A 17,302-nucleotide genomic window follows, 5' to 3' on the forward strand; every position below is an offset into this window, starting at 1 on the left:
ACTTTCGACGACCAATCCGCGGTATTTTCTTCGCTCATTGGATTCACGAATTATAGATATGGTTCCTTTTTGTCGTGAAAATATGCATGGATGGATGGATCGAAATAAATTTTCGCAAAATAAAAATTAAAAAAAAGGTAATCTCGATTTTCTCCTCATCTGGTATGCAAAAATGGTACAATTATAGTATAATTGGATGGCAATTTTAATTATATTCCATTTATAGCAATTATTTCTTAGATTTCATAATAAATAATACAATTTATGAATTTTAATTTTTCCTTTATAATTAAACGTCTTACAAATGAAAACTATTGTTATTTCTCGTAATAACCTTTATTTTAAAATTAAGATTATAATAAATTATTTAAGTAATAAGAGTATTATATAATGTATTAATATATAAACACGATATAGTAATAACATCTCATCAATCTTAAATGTGTAAATATATTAAATGTATAAATATTTTCCAAAATCCTTCCCTTTATCTACCATATTTTGAAACTTTTAGTGTATAGATCATTTTTGAAATCTAAAAAGTATAATCATCTTATAAATAAGATTTGCGACTATCATAAAAGATATCTTCTGGAAAGAGAACAATGTTTCCTTCTTTTTCATCCTTTTCAAAAAATTTAACAGTTTAAATTGGAAAATCTCTCTTCTTATATTTTATTTACATTATATAAAATATTCAAAAAAAGAAAAAAGGTCAAGCAAAAATAAACGCGTACACGATATTCACACGAAATATTCGCATGGCATAAATTTTTTCGCGAGCGTTAATGAACGTCGTGTATCGCATGAAAACGTTTCTCATCGTTGTGAAGTGGCCGCTTGAACAAGCGTATTTCATCGTTTGCAATACAGCATTACTCCGTTTTAAATTACCCTTAATACTAGCAATTTCTTCCTACATACATAACGCTCGGGATTAATTACATTCGAGGGACAGTATATCAAAACGAATTAAAAGGTACAACCGTGCCGACAACCGAGCAGCCATTTTCTTTTTCCCTATCTCTTTCTTTCTCTCTTTCTCTCTCTTTCTCTTCTTCGTTTTAATCAATCGGCAGAATCATCGCGTATGTTAACGAAGGTGCGATCGAGTGGCCTGGTAACTTTTTTTTTTTGCAAAACGATACCTTCCAGTTCGAATCTCGTGTATCGATGTCTATTTTCGTGGAACAGGAGAAAGAGAATCACGAAGGGAATACGAATGAGAGAGATAGAGAAATACGGAGAACAAAAAGAAACACAGAGAAAGAGAGAGAAAGAGAAGAAAAAGATAATAAAAGAGAGAAGAGAGATGAGGAAAGAAAATAATATGTACAGAGAGAGAAGAGAGGAGAAAGAGAGAGAGAGAGAGAAAGAGAGGAAAAGATAATAAAAAAGAGAAAAGAGATAAGGAAAAAGAGAAACATATACAGAGAGGGAAAGAAAGAAAGAGAAGGAAAAAAATAATAAAAGAGAGATGAGAGATGAGGAAAGAGAGAAACATATACAGAGAGAGAGAGAAAGAAAAGAAAAAAATAATAAAAAAGAGAAGAGAGATGAGGAAAGAGGAAACATATACAGAGAGAGAGAGAAAGAAAAGAAAAAGATAATAAAAGAGAGAAGAGAAATGAGGAAAGAGAGGAACATGTACAGAGAGAGAGAGAAATCTCAAAGGAGAGAGACACAAAAGGAGATGCAGAGGAAGAGACCGAAGGAGAGAAACACAGAGGGAGGAATAATAAAAGAGGAGAAGAAAGAGAAAGAGAGACGATACCAAGGTATAAAGGGAGAAAGAACAAAGGAAAGAAAGTAGAAAAAGAGAAAGAGAAAGAAAAGGAGAGAGAAAGAAAAAACAAAAGAAACGAGAGACAGAGAAATGACAAAATTACAAATTTACACGCGCGCAGAGAATGAGCACGGTGCATAATTAGAGATGAATCGTTGGCAAAATTCGAACTGTACCAAACCGAAGAGAATAGAGGGAAGAGAAGAGAAAGCGAGAGAGAGAGAGAGAGAGAGAGAGAACAAGCCTATTCCCCTGATTCTGATTGGATTCGAATACATTTGGGTATATCGGTGTGGGCTTTGGTGTACCTACATCGCGGATCGTAATGTACCGACCACGTGTACCCGCGTGTACCGAAATTGTCGAATGAATCACGTTCCAGCGGACAAGTACTCGCCGATTCCCCCGATAACGAATTTGAGACCAGTGCAAACTAATCCGGATCCCAAGATCAACGGTCCCGGACCGGTTCTAGATGGTTTACTGCCGACTCTTCCACGCTGCGCTCGATCGAAAGAGTAACGGATTCGGCATCGCGCGAGTTAATAGGAGTTAAACTGGACAAAATTATTTTTTTTTATGGATTTTTATTTTATACGGAAATTTAATTTTTTGAAAACAGTACTATTTTTTTATTTCTGCTATTTTTGTTATTTCTTATGTAAAAATGTAAGTATAGAATAAAAAAGAAAATACATAATGATCAATATATAAAAAAAATATATAAAAATACAAACGTACAAATATTGAAAGATTGAAAGGAATAGAAAAATTTCTTCAAAATATAATAAATAAATAGCGATAGAGATGGATATATTATAACGTAAGATAGTTTAAAGTTAAAATTCATAAATATCAGTGGTTGGATTAAAGAATCCGCTGGCGACGGTTGTGCCTGTACATGTCATGTAAACAAGATTAATTTTAGTATAGTTTTACAAAGTTTTGCGAATCAAATGTGGTAGTAAAAAAAAAAGTAGAAAGTTTCTACTTTTCATATATCCAACTCTTATCGCGTGGAACAACGATATAAAAAATTATTGATAAATCATTGCATTCGTGAATTTCTAACATGAAGTAATTATTTAATTTTAAGCTCAATTTACAAGAAAAGAAAATAATTATTGATAATTTATAACGGTTTAAATTAAAGTAGACGTTTTCAAATGTCATATCCGTTATAAAATTTTAATGCTTCTTAATAAATTTTCAGAATATTTCTCAACTATTGAGATGTGACCGATCAGTTATTAGTTCAATTTGTTTAAACGTTTAAAAAGAGAATTTAAAATTTATAGCGTATGGTTATTATACATTGAAACAATTATTTTTTATAAATTTGAAAATAAATTTTCTTCACTTAATATACATCGTTCGAACCATTGTGAATCAGCAATATTCCTGAAATATTTATAAAAAGATGATATTGGAAAATTTTATCGATTTTTATTTTACTTTTTTGTTTATTTATGTTATTATTTTGTTTTATCGCGTTATTTTCGTTAGAACAGAGTTGTTGATTTTAAAAAAGAATTCAAGAAGAATTGATAGAACAAGATTTATTATTATTGCGGCGATGGATGGCGATTGATTGTTGAACGGGCAGATGGAAATATTACGATTTATTTATTTATTTATTTATTTTTGATCGGGCGTGAATGGTTTAATATTGGCGTAAATTTCAAATGCTGTTTTACGAGGATAATAAATCCGTTAATGTGAAAATGAAGAGGCATCGAAGCATTTGCAGCATTTGTTTCTTTATTTTTATTTTTGAAATATATTATTTTTCTTTCAGGAGAGAAAAACGAACGGAATATTTAAACAGCTCTCTTGAAAGTTAATCCACGTTTTGAATCACGACGAAGAAACGTTCTTTTTCTACGAATATCGTTAATTGTAGAAAGCTTTTGATAAATAATATACCACCAGTTTAACTTTGTACACAACTTTTAACTCTAATAATCGTCTTTTAATTTTTAACTCTCTTTCCAGGATTTAATTTATTTTTTTATTTTTTTATTTTTTTATTTCTTCTTCTTTCAAAAATAGTAAAACAGATTCGAGACAAAAAATCGAATTAAACATAATAAGATATCGTAAAATTTTTCGTTAAATTTCGTTCGAAATAAAAATTATTATTATATATATATGTTGTTATTATTATTATTATTATTATTATTATTATTATTATTATTATTATTATTATTATTACACATTATTTACGTTCGATAACATTCCACCGTAATAATTTAACAGATATATATCTTTATATCGGTGGCAAATGTCAAGTTCGGCCAATATCGTAATGTACAAACAATGGGATGATAATGTCCTAGATAAGGTTATACGCGCCGCGCATGTCTCTCATTCATGCATCTGTCGCTCCAGCGGCCAAACACGTTTCACTCGCTCGTCGTAAATCCCGTCATGCGGTATTATCGCGCATAAATTCTCCTATCGTGGACATTTACGATACTTCTCCAATTACTTGCGCCGAGATCAACTTGTGCCGCCTAATAAACACTTTCTTACTTATTAAGAGGCGGTCGAAAATTTTGTGGAAACAGGATTTTTTTTTTGAGCAATCGGAAAATACGGGAATACGACTCGATTTCTGTTGTATATTGAGCGAATGAAAGATGTGAGTGAACTTGACATTTGCCACGAATGTTCCAAGTGAAAGATAAATTATTGCTTGTGAAATTCGCGTAAAAAGATAATACGAGTGGATTTCGAATTATAATAATTTTAATTATTAATGGAAGTAATTTAATAAACGGTGAAGTATTTTTGTAAATTTTATAATTTTTTTTTTTTTTTTTTAGTTAATGATAAGGGAAATATCGATTTTCGAAACATTGTCATTTTTTATTCTCTTTGCACTCTTTTCCTCTTCTTTTCTTTTTTTATATGGAATTCAGTTAAGAGAAATTGCTATAATCAATGTATTATATTTATATCTTATTATTTGTTATTTTAATAAGATATTTATTAATTATATTTATTATATTAATTATTATATATATTATTATATATATTATTTATTATATTTATTAATTTGTTATTTTAATAAAATAGGGAAATTTTGTAACAAGAAAGGGGAAAAGAACTTGGTTTAATATCAATTTCTTTAAATCAAATAGAAAATATATTACGTATTCGTTAGAATTAAAATTCTAAAATTATTCCATCTTGTTTTTTCATTCGTTTTGTTTATTATATCGTTGATTGAAAATTTCACATATTATAATTTAATATTTTAGATATTTGTATTTGATACAAATATTTTCGTCTCACTTGCGCCACGGAATTTCTCTGACTTTCTGCGGTACAATATATGTATACCACAAATTACGGCTCATGATGTATATACTTCGGCAGAGCTTTCCAAAGACGTTTGAAATGCCAAGGTGTGTTAAGAGAGAGTTATTCCTCTAATAATTCTCAAAAGTACTCACTTCGTTACACAATATTCCTTAACACTAAGGTAAGTGTATTACGGTAAAATAGCCCATTTTTTAAGACAAACATTTATAACGAAACTTTTCTTCTTCTTCTTCTTCTTCTTATTAAATAATTAATTATTTAATTTATAATTCTCGAAATATTCTTTTGAGCAAAATATATATTTTTCACAAGTGGAAAAATTAATTTTCAAATTCTTGTGCGAAGAATAATTTTTTCAGAGCAAAACTGATCGTTGAGAAAAATTTGAGGGAAAAAAGTTACTCTGGAACAAAAGTTATTTCACAACACAATGCCCACTCCAGTGATGAGAAATACCCTCTCAAGTGTTTCGCTCTCTCAAACGGATTTACACCTTTGGCCTTTAATTAATTAATCATTGTTTCCAAACAACGAACAAAAATGAATAAATTACACCGGTTTCGCGAATTAATATTTTGAAATTAGGTTGATTAGATTGGATTGAAACGAATGAATTATTCAGTTTAGTAACATTTTAAGTAACATTTCGAAAACAGATTGATTGCAAAATCTAAGCTAAAATAAATAAAGATTTGACAAAATCTTTGATTTCAACCCTTTTTTATCCCTCCAATAATTGGATTGGATTAATCTTAGCTTTTATTTTCGGATGAAAATAATATATCTCTGCTATCGTTCAATATCTTCGAGAGATTCATCTATTATTATTATTATTATTATTATTATTATTAAACGAGGATAATAAATGTCTTGATAACCTCGTACGCCATATTGTTAACTTTCGTGTAACATTCGATAAAATGTTTCGCGTAGAAGCATGATGATAAATTTGTTTAAAGAGAACAACGCGGGGAAAAGAAATAACGTGGAAAGATATTTAAAACGCGATGGATGTGTTCTTTACGAATCGTACGTATAGTTTATCATCTATCTAGTGACATCTCGTGCATCAATATAAATTAATTTTAATAACCGTGCAGTTAATAATTTTAAAACGTAACAAAATACTCTTTGCACGAGGATGAAAAGGATTTCATAAGGATCCATTAAAAATAATTGCAATTTTATCTTTATAATTGCAAAATTTAGTTTCTAAGTTTTTTTTGGAATACGTTAAGAAAGTATAAAATATATCATAAAATAAATGTCAAAACACGCTTCCTCTTCGTATCCTGGAATCCATCTCGTAATTTCATTTTGCTTTATAATATATATATATATATATATATATTTTTTTTTATACTCTATCGTTTGTCTCAATTATACAAGACATGTATATAGATTGCCATATTTTAATTCTGTGAAATATTTCTTCATAGAAAAATTGTTTCGCTTGTTTATTTAAATAGATAATATTCAGAAAATAACGAAAATAAAATTTCTTTCGTTTCGTACAATTATTTCTCGAGAAAATGAAGTGGTTATGGAATTGTCAAATTTTCGATTTTTTTCTTTTTTTGAGAATTAATAATAAAGAAATTCTATTTTTTTGCTTATTTTTAAATAATTATCTATTCGTTTTGGTCGAGAATTAATTAAACTGACATGTATTTGACAAATTTTTAAATTTGATTTATTCGAAAATAACATGGAAAATTTGAAAAAGTTTCTAATTTTTAATCTTTAATTTTTAATTTTTTTGTTTTGTTTCATATTTGTTGTTAAAATATTATCCTTGATAAAATAGATCTATATCTCAAAAAACAGATAGGCATTCTAGAGTCAATTTTTGAAAAATTTTCAGAATTTTAGAACTTCATAAAAAATTCCACTTTTCTGAAATTAAAAATAAAAATTTCCAGCTTTAAAAATATCTTATTCTACATTCTTTTAATCAATTTTTTACTACACTATAAATTTAGAATCGTTCCTTTTTTCCTTTTCACGTTGAATCTCCTAATCTTCTTGTTAATTTCGAATTAACTTTTTTTGTATTTTACATTTGTTGTTAATATTGTCCTTGATAAAATAAATAGAATAATAATTCTAGAGCCAATTTCGAAAGATTTTTTCAGAATTTTAGAACTTCATAAAAAATTCCACTTTTTAGAATTATTCCTTTTTCCTTTTCACGTTGAACACTTCTTCTAATCTTCTTATTAATTTCAAATTAACGTTCATCAAAATATAATAATTATTCGTACATCTCATTTTCAATGAATTTTCGAACCATTTTTCGAATCATTTTTCACTAAGTTAGCTAACTAACTCAATTAAAAATTTCACGAAGCTCATTATCGATTCCAAAGCTCTCTCGACCAACGATCTAAAATAAAATCATCAACTACCTACCACGAGGCTTTACATTTTCGCAAATTTTCGAAGAAAAGTTGTTCTCAAAGGGGCCAACTGGAACGCGTTATACATCTTTTTAAAAAATTCCTATCGAATTTCAATTCGCTCGAATTACATAAATCATTCCTCGTTTTCGTTTGTCCTTCGTTCCCTTTGTCAACTTTTATTATTCGAATATCTATGCAAGAATACACATTTTATCGCAGTCATTTTACTTCTAATTAATAAAATTCGAACGATATGTTGAAGTTTATTAACTTTCGAAAGACGAGTAGAATTGGATCGATCGTTTCGATTGACAAAAATGACAGATCTCATTTTTTTTTTGTTTTTTGATAAAATTAGTATTTTATCGAGGTTAAAATGTAATTACATTTATTTTGTTTATTTCTACATCATTTTTATTTTCAGTTACCTATATGTAAAATAGATATTTAAATATTTAGATAGTTCCAGTGTGAAGGATAAATGGAAGAATCTTTTAAAAATCAGAGAATCAAGTTACTATATCAGAAAAAATTTGGATATTTTAATCACGTGTGTTTTTATTTATATCTACATTACTTTAATTACAATCGTTTGTATATAAAATATAATATACACTTAGATAGTTTCAGTGTGAAGCATAAGTGGAAGAATATTTTTAAAAATCAGAGAATCAAATAATTGAATTATTGTGTCAGAATAAAAGTTTGGATATTTTAATCACATGTATCTTTATTTATTTTTACATCACTTTAATCGTTTGTATATAAAATATAACACTTAGATAATTCCAGTGTAAAGGATAAGTGGAAGAATCTTTTAAAAATCAGCGAATCAAGTAATTGAGTTATATTACAGAGTGAAAGTTTGGATATTTTAATCACATGTATCTTTATTTATTTTTTTTACATCATTTTAATCACAATCGTTTGTATGTATGATTACTTAAGTAGTTCCAGTGGAAGAATCCTTTAAAAATCAGAGAATCAAGTTACTGTATCAGAATAAAAATTTGAATACTTTAATCACATGTGTCTTTGTTTATTTCTACATTACTTTAATCACAATTGATTTTGTATATAAAATATAACACTTAGATAGTTCCAGTGTAAAAGATAAGTGGAAGAATCCTTTAAAAATCAGAGAATCAAGTAATTGGATTACTGTGTCAGAGTAAAAGTTTGGATAATTACATGTGTCTTTATTTATTTTTACATTACTTTAATCACAATTGTTTGTATATAAAATATGATATTTGAATAGTTCCAGTGTGAAGAGTAAGTGAAAGAATCTTTTAAAAATCAGAGAATCAAGTAATTGAGTTATTGTGTCAGAGTTTAGATATTTTAATCACATGTATCTTTGTTTATTTCTACATCACTTTAATCACAATCTTAGATAGCTCCAGTATGAAGGATAAATAGAAGAATCTTTTAAAAATTAGATTATTGTATCAGAATAAAAGTTTGGATATTTTCAAAAACTTTAATCACTCTTCACATTTCTCCATCAAAATTCTCTTCGAATAGCTCTTGCAATTTCTGTTCAAATCACAAAGACCTATTCCAACAAGATGAATCAAAATTCAACGTCATCATTCAAAATTATACAATTCCATTCCATTCTGAATACTCCCATTTACAACTTTCCCTTACTTTTTCCCCGATTGCATCGAATCGATACCGATATTTAAACCAGAATAAAACGATTCTTTCCCGTCGACTTCGAAAGACATCCTGCACTTCCTCTTGACCGCGTTTCCGTTTTCCTTTAGCGTTCTAGGTGAGACATCCGTTCGTATGTCTGGCGAAACCGATCCTCGAGGCATAACAGTTTCTCCTCAGACAGATAGCGCACGAGGATGCATACATACCTGCCCCCCTCCCCCTCCACACACATACAGTGACGAGCTGTGACGCGTAATGGACCGTTCAAATCCGTCCACGTCGTCGATCTTCAATAACGAGAGATCGTTTCTATGGTTACACGCCGATCAATTGCCATTCGACTTGACTGTTACTCGCCCGTCCATGCCCCCTCCTGTTATTGAACCCGAGGAACTGTGCCCAATGTTGTACGTGTCACGGTGCGGTGTGCCTTCCAGTTCGGCATTCCAACACGGTATTTCTGTCCACGGGTATAAATATGTGCCACGAGTCTCTCTCCTCCCTTCCTCCACGAGGATGAGCAGGAGGAGGAGGAGCAGCAGGAGAACGTCGTATATAGATAAACGAACAAACCGTGTATCCAACGTGGAAGGTTGATGGATGGAACGAGGTAATAATTTCACTTGGCAGTGTTTTCGAACGAGAGGCTGTGAAAATACGAAAGTTGGAGCGATGATAGGTGTAACATGAACACGGTGATGATCGTGGGGAAAAGTGTGAGAAGCTTGGTTTTAGGGCTAGTGACGAGTAATGTCTGTGTCTCTCGAGTGATGGATTTTTTTTTTTTTAATTCGAATGTCGATAATTTTCGAAATATATCGAATACTTGGTCAAATATTTCGATACAAACGATCGTTAAATTTTTTATATATGTAAAATTTGCGATTCGTTTTCGAATCTATGAGAATTTATTTTAGCGTATATAATGAATCATTACGCGATTTCATTCGATCTGTCAATCACGGGATCGTTTTACTTCGTTAACGATGTTGTTCGTTCAATTGTTAATATCTTGATCATATAGTTATTAACTTACGTTTTATTAAAAAAAATTAATAATAATAATAAATAAAATTTCACCGTACGGAATACGTTTGAGGCGGAGGATTGTAAATAAATCTTCTATTCGTTATTTGTTAAAATAAAAATCCATTAATTCGTGAATTAATATTGTCGATTACAAGAAAGTATTGGTGTACATACGTAAAGAAAAAGATATGATTTACCTTTAATCAAACGTGAAACAATATTTGTTCAAATGTATTCCTTCACCGATTCATGTATCGATAAAAATAACACAAAGCTGGAAGTATATTTTCTTGTATCCTACTGTGAAACAAGGATCCGATATATCAGTGGTTCCCAACCTGTTGATCTCTATCCATAAGACGGTTACTTAAAAAAGCTTGGAAATTTATTCTTTTGGTTTCAAGGAATAAAAATACAGTATGCAATGTAAGATATGTAGATCAATTATTTCTTTCTTTTTTTTTTGTTCACAGGTAAGCAATAAAAAGAAACCGAATATGGATTATGGATAATCAACAATCTATCGTTGGAAGATTCATCAAAGGTTTTAAATATTTATATTAATATTCTTTCTTCTAAAATTTTAATTTTTGCTAACGATAAAAATTTATTTTTATTCAATTTAATATTAATTTGTAAATAAATCTTCATCGAATGTAAAATGCTCAGAAATAAGGAAAAATGAAAATTTAATCTAACCTCTTTAGTAAATTGAAGACGTTAATTGAATCGAAGGAAGAAAATTAGAAGTAGTAAGTCGTTTGAATATTACCTAAGGGAATAACAATTCTAAAATAAGGTTAGAAAACAGTATTTTAATAGCTAAGCTAATCCAAATCTAACCTAACTTAATTTTCTCGATAAATTTTTGATATTAAGCAAATTGAAAAGAGAAAATATTAGGATTGAAACATATTTTAACGTATAAGAATTATAATTAAGTCCAAATTTAAAACCTAACCTCTATTATATATATTAAACATTAGACTGAACCGAAGAGATAAAATATTAATATTAAAAGTGACAAGTCATTTGAATATTGCGATTATTTTTTTTAATCTTAAACCTAACCTAACTTAATTTTCTCGATAAATTTTTGATATTAAGCAAATTGAAAAGAGAAAATATTAGGATTGAAACATATTTTAACGTATAAGAATTATAATTAAGTCCAAATTTAAAACCTAACCTCTATTATATATATTAAACATTAGACTGAACCGAAGAGATAAAATATTAATATTAAAAGTGACAAGTCATTTGAATATCACGATTATTCTTTCTAATCTTAAACTTAATCTAACTTAATCTTTTCCACAAATTCACGATATTAAGCGTTGGGATTGAAAGAAGAAAATATTAATTTTGGTAAATGGCATTGTATGTATCAAAATAATTCGTTCATCTGTTCTCGATTCTATTCGAGTCTTCTCGAGTAAAATGTCTTGACGAAGGGATGTAGCTATTTAGGAATGCCGCAATTGCCCCCATGTATGCCCGTACGGGCATACAATATCAAATATATAGCGGCCAAAGGAAACTCGTTTTGCCGGCTTCTCTTTCTCTCTCTCTTTCTCTCTATGCTGATTGCCGAATATCATGGAACAAAGCGATATTATTAAAGGCTCGTTCAAAAAGCTCGCTTACTCTGTTAATTCTAATGAAATTTCTACGCCTCGATGATATCGGTAGGTTTACCTTCACTTTGCATAAATGCTACCAGTTTCTCAGCCGCGATTTTATTTCCTCGCGGCACGAAATATTTTTACAAAAGGCTCATTTCCCTTCCTGTTACGATCTAACATCTCGATTAAATCGATTAAATCGAAATCAATTTTTTTCAGAAATTATTATTATTATTATTTTTTTTTTAGTTAATATTAATCTTTGTTTCCAAAATTATTTAAAAATTAGTGAAATAAGTTAGATTCGATTTTAGTTAAATTAGATTTATAATTAATTAAATATTAATTATAATAATTAATTATTAGATATATAAAAATAATTATTATAATTATTGTATAGAAGCTCGAGCTAGAATTAACTATTAAAATTTTGTTCGTATAAATAAATGGAATTCCATTATAAAAAGAAAGAAGAGGAGAAAATAGAAGATCCGGTTTTGAAAATTTTTATTTCATTTCCATTTCTTTTTCATATTCATCGTACATCGATTCATAAAACTTGATCCACGATAATTACTGTTAAGGCGAAAATTAACGATGTAATGATCGACTACGTCGCTTGGATCGTGGCTGTTCAACTCATCTTCGCGAACTGTACATATCTTTACCACTGTAATTTGTTGGAAATCGCTTCTTTTTTCTTTCCTTTCTTCTTTACTCAGCATACGATATATAAAAATCGTTTTTCCAATTAATGTTTTACAGGAAAAACAACGGGATGGAACTTTCTCTTTCGCAAAGTTAATTTGTCTTTCATTTGCGCGAATGTCGATAAAGAAGGAAGTAAAAGCTATGCACCGACGGAGGGGGAGGGGATGGGGAAATTATTCTATCGCGCAATGCGATTCACGTAGGCGAAGAAATGTTCAGATAGTTGTATCACTCGTGTATTGAATTACGATTGTTCGATTTTTTTTTTCTTTCTTTCTTCTTCCTTTTTTTTTTTTACCGTAAATATAATAGCTCGTATAATACACGGATATATTTCGCTTTAAAGTATATAGCATGCATACAAATTTTAACTTTATTTGTTCATCGTGGGTTACAATTATCGATTGAGTTTTTTCAAACGATTGGTATTTCGTTGTATGTACGTATGAATTCAACAACGATATTTTAAATATATTTTAATATCATTAATTGTTGCGCACAATTGTAGGGCTGTAAATTGGTTTTTTTTATACAACATGTGATTCTTGTCACTTAAAATTCCCTGAATAAAGTTGAATGGAGTAACATTCATTGAATGCGAAATATATATAAAACACGTGTAAGTAATTCGTCTAATTATTTTTTTTGCTTTTTCAATTTCTTATGATTCAATTTCTTTCTTAAAATTATCTATAAAATAAGTTCAATTAGGTTCCTCTGTATTTCCTTTCTTTCTTTAGAAAAGAGATTAAAATCGTGATTTAACGAGTTGGTTAAAATTAATCGTTTAAAAATATCGAGGAATAATTAATTGAAAAATTGAATTAAAGCTTCAATTTGATTTTATTAATGTGCATTTTATATGTTTATTAATATGCATTTCGCGATGGGCTATTTTACGATATCGATAAATAAATTCGATTCATTTAAAAATCTCGTTTCGAATTCAGTCGAAAATAATCGAATCCGTTCACAGTAACTCCAATTCCAAATTTACCTTTGATGTAAATATCCAATCTCATTTAACATGAACTCAGTTAGATAAAAGCGCGATCGATATCTGGATCCAATCCATCTATTTTTCGAAATTTCTTCAGAATCGATGTAAACAAAATTCATATAATTTTCATTCAAAGCCAAGAATTATTTATTTATAAAGCATAATTTGAGCAATTTTGTTTTCCTCTTTTTCTCTAATATTTTAATAATTATCCGAAAAATAGGTATTAAAATGCTCAAAATTCTTGTCAATCAACAATAAAATTATAAAAAATTACAAAAAAGGATAAAAATATTCAGAATTGCAACAATAAAATTTACCATAAATTATATCTTGTAACATTAAACTTATTTGTCAATCATCAAAATTTGCTGAATATGTTATATTCAAATGTTTCTAAAATAGATAAGACACGAATATTTAGAGACAATGTTTTTTCTTTTTCTTTCTTAAATTTATAATTTTATAACATCTTAAAGAGATAGAAACACGAAAGAGTGTCGAAGATTTTTTTTAGTGATTTTTTTTTAAAAGATTATCTTTAATGGTAGATTTATCTTCTCAAAAAGATCATCTATTGAAAGAAAAAAAAAGAAAAATTGTTCTACCAATTATAGTTTAAATATACACAAATTTCTGTCAAATATTTTCACTTTAAACTTCCTCCACGGACACAAATCAAATTTCCTCGATCCTCGAAGGTTTAATTACCTTCAAACAAATTTCGAACATTCTTCTCCTATTAATTCGAACGATTAATCCACTACGAAAAAATCTATCTCTAAACACTCCGGTATACGTATCTACCCAATTTACCCAAAGCAAACCCAATTTCAAACGTATAAAACATAAATATCCAACTCGATATTCGAGAAACGTACGTCGGTAAAGGCAATAAAAACTTGGTATCGACGTATCTCCGATTTTTCTCTCCCCCTTTCGAAAATATAAGCTCGAAAAATGGATCTTCTGTTTCTAAAATACGTCAAAAAGGATGATATTATCCGATGCGACCGAATACCCGAGCTCTTCGATGAAATATCGGGAAAATATACGATTCTCCTACGAAACCACGTTTAACCGCGAGGTGTGAAACGCATATTTGCTAGATTTATAACTCGCACGATCGTTCATCTCTTCCCTCTCTTCACGATGATTTATACAGGGAGGGATTTACTAAACAATAAGAGAAACGCGGATTCGCGATGTATTTATTATCGGCGGTCAAGTTGGTGACGATGAAAAAAGAAGAGGAGGGAGAAAGGGGAGAAAGAGCGAGACGGATCTTTTCCATCGAACGCGCGTGGAAAACGCGTTTTCACGCCAATGGTGGATGAGCTCAACTTGATTAATTACATCGCGAAACGGCCCTCCTCGATAGTTTCGTGGGACAAAACTATCTCTCTAACCCAGTGTACCGAGTGACGAGGGTTCAGCTCGCTTCACGGAACCGTGGATGTCCACGCTCGATCTGGTCGAACGAAAGCGCGACGAAACTCCCTCTATGATGCGGTAATAGCAGTTCTTTCTAAAAGTTGGACATTTTCAAGCGGTTTGGAATTTTTTCCTTTTTCCGAAAAATATATATATATATATATATATATACCAAGAATCTGAAACCTGCCAAATTTTCATTTACTAATAATTAAAAAATTATATATATATAATATAATTAATAATAATATATGTATAATATATATATATAATATATATAATTTATTAGTAAATGAAAATTTAACTGGTTTCAAATTCTTGGTTTTATTATTATTTAAAAATTTTGGAAAACAGCACTTTTGGAAGAATTAACGTCAATGTTTATTTGAAATAATTTATTGTTTTAATATAATAGGAAATTAATTGACAATGGAAATGGTTTTTTTATTATATATTTAATTATATAATTAATTTTTTAATTATTAGTAAATGAAATTTGATTGATTTCAGATTCTTGGTTTTATTATTATGAAAAATTTTGGAAAACAGCACTTTTGGAAAAATTAATGTCAATGTTTATTTGAAATAATTTATTGTTTTAATAGGAAATTATATAATAATAATAATAATAGGAAATTAATTGACAATGAAAATGGTTTGTTTGCTATGGAAAATAATTAAAAAAAACTTATTTATTGTTATTCTTAATTAACAAATAAAATTCATCTTCTTCAAAAAGTTAGATCGGTCAGTTTCTGGCCAACCCTCTTTCGTCGAAAAAAACAGGCTTCCACCCCAAAAAGTCGTTCGACTATGAATCCAGATTCTATGAACCCGCAAATGAACCGTGTGTGCGCGTTGACAAATCGACGATTTCTTTGTTTTTTGCATTTCGGTGCATCAATCCGGACAATCGAATTTCTTCCGAGCGGAAGTGGAAAAATGGAGGGAAAAATCGATGCGGCGTTGGGCGATGAATTGCAGAGATCGATCGACGATTCCTTTGTGGATTTGGAAACCTCGCGCTTTATGAGATTACACACAGGTTTCTTGTGAAAAGAAAACGCGTATTGGTGAGAAACGATCGATGTCAAAGAACGATTTTTTTTTTTTTTTTTTTTTCTTTTGAATAAATCGTACAGAAAAAGGATTATTTTGAGGAGGAAGGACGGATCTATCGAGTAAAATTTCTTATAAAATTGAAAAGAAAAAGAAAATACGATTCATTTTAAAAAAAATGGATTTTCTTAATAATAAATAAATAAATAATAAAAAAAATTTTTTTTTTATTGAGAATTCCATTCAGAGGAATTCCATTCATAAAAAAAGAGTGAAATTTCTATTACAGTATCATTATTTGGATACGGAAAATAAATTCGTAAAATAATATCGATATGTTTGTTAATAAATTTCTGTTATCAACATATAAATGATAATATACATTTATATTGATGACAATTATTTCAACAATGTTTGCTTAATATACAATTCTCATTAAATAATAATTATTTGAATTTTATAGACTTTGTTATTTTTTAAATAAAAAAATCGAGATAGAATTTGGTATTTAAAAGTAATAATAATCAATCCAATAATTCCTGATAATTTTAATCATTCTCATTTCAATCCTATTATGTTATCATCTTCAAAAAGTAGTTGAAACCAACGATCTCTCCTATAGAAAGAATTTGACATTTTTCTTTTTTTTTTTTAAAAAGGAAAAAAGAAAAAATATTGCTCGTTAGTATTTCCTATAATTAGACACATGTAACCAATTATATCTGTGAACGCTGCTTTCCGAAATTACATCGGGCAGATTAGTCAAACTTTTCGAGATGTTGGTAAAAAATAAATTAGCGGCTGGCTTTGGTTTCAAAGGTTTCCCCCAACTGGTGAAGGAAACTGAATTCCTCCGATCGACTTTGATCCCCTGATCAAAAGGAATTCGAAAAATGATTTTCGAGAATCGTCACGATTATATTATTTATAAATTCTTGTAGTATAAATTTTTCATATTTCTTTATTTCAATATTCAGTTATATTTATTTACAGGATGTTAATATTGCATTCGTGGTGCAAAGATCGATTTTAAAAATGAATTAATTAAATGAATAAATGGATATTTTATTTTATGCATTTTTGAATATACAAATACGTTCTAAGAATAAAGTAAATTTCTATTTGAATTTCAAATTGTGCCCATAATGTTTAATTTCACAGTAATATTCTACCTTTTATTCTAATTTTTGCCTATACAATAAATAATTGCTAAAAAATTTCTCGTTTTTTTCACACACAGTAAATATTCCACGTCCACTAT

At 29.0% G+C, this 17,302-nt stretch overlaps 1 protein-coding gene and 1 long non-coding RNA gene across 14 annotated transcripts in view; both read left to right on the top strand.

Annotated features, from left to right (window-relative positions):
* Nucleotides 1-17,302, top strand: part of LOC122715671 (collagen alpha chain CG42342-like) — a 235,564-nt gene that overhangs the window by 16,610 nt on the left and 201,652 nt on the right. The gene's annotated exons all lie outside the window — the stretch shown is intronic.
* LOC122715678 lies at nt 4,250-5,630 on the top strand. Its single transcript, XR_006346885.1, has 3 exons — nt 4,250-4,430; nt 5,053-5,276; nt 5,462-5,630. It is a non-coding gene; the product is annotated as an uncharacterized LOC122715678 (long non-coding RNA).

Source organism: Apis laboriosa, unplaced genomic scaffold, assembly GCF_014066325.1.
Source record: "Apis laboriosa isolate Shangri-la unplaced genomic scaffold, ASM1406632v1 scaffold39_cov144, whole genome shotgun sequence".
Taxonomy (NCBI): domain Eukaryota; kingdom Metazoa; phylum Arthropoda; class Insecta; order Hymenoptera; family Apidae; genus Apis; species Apis laboriosa.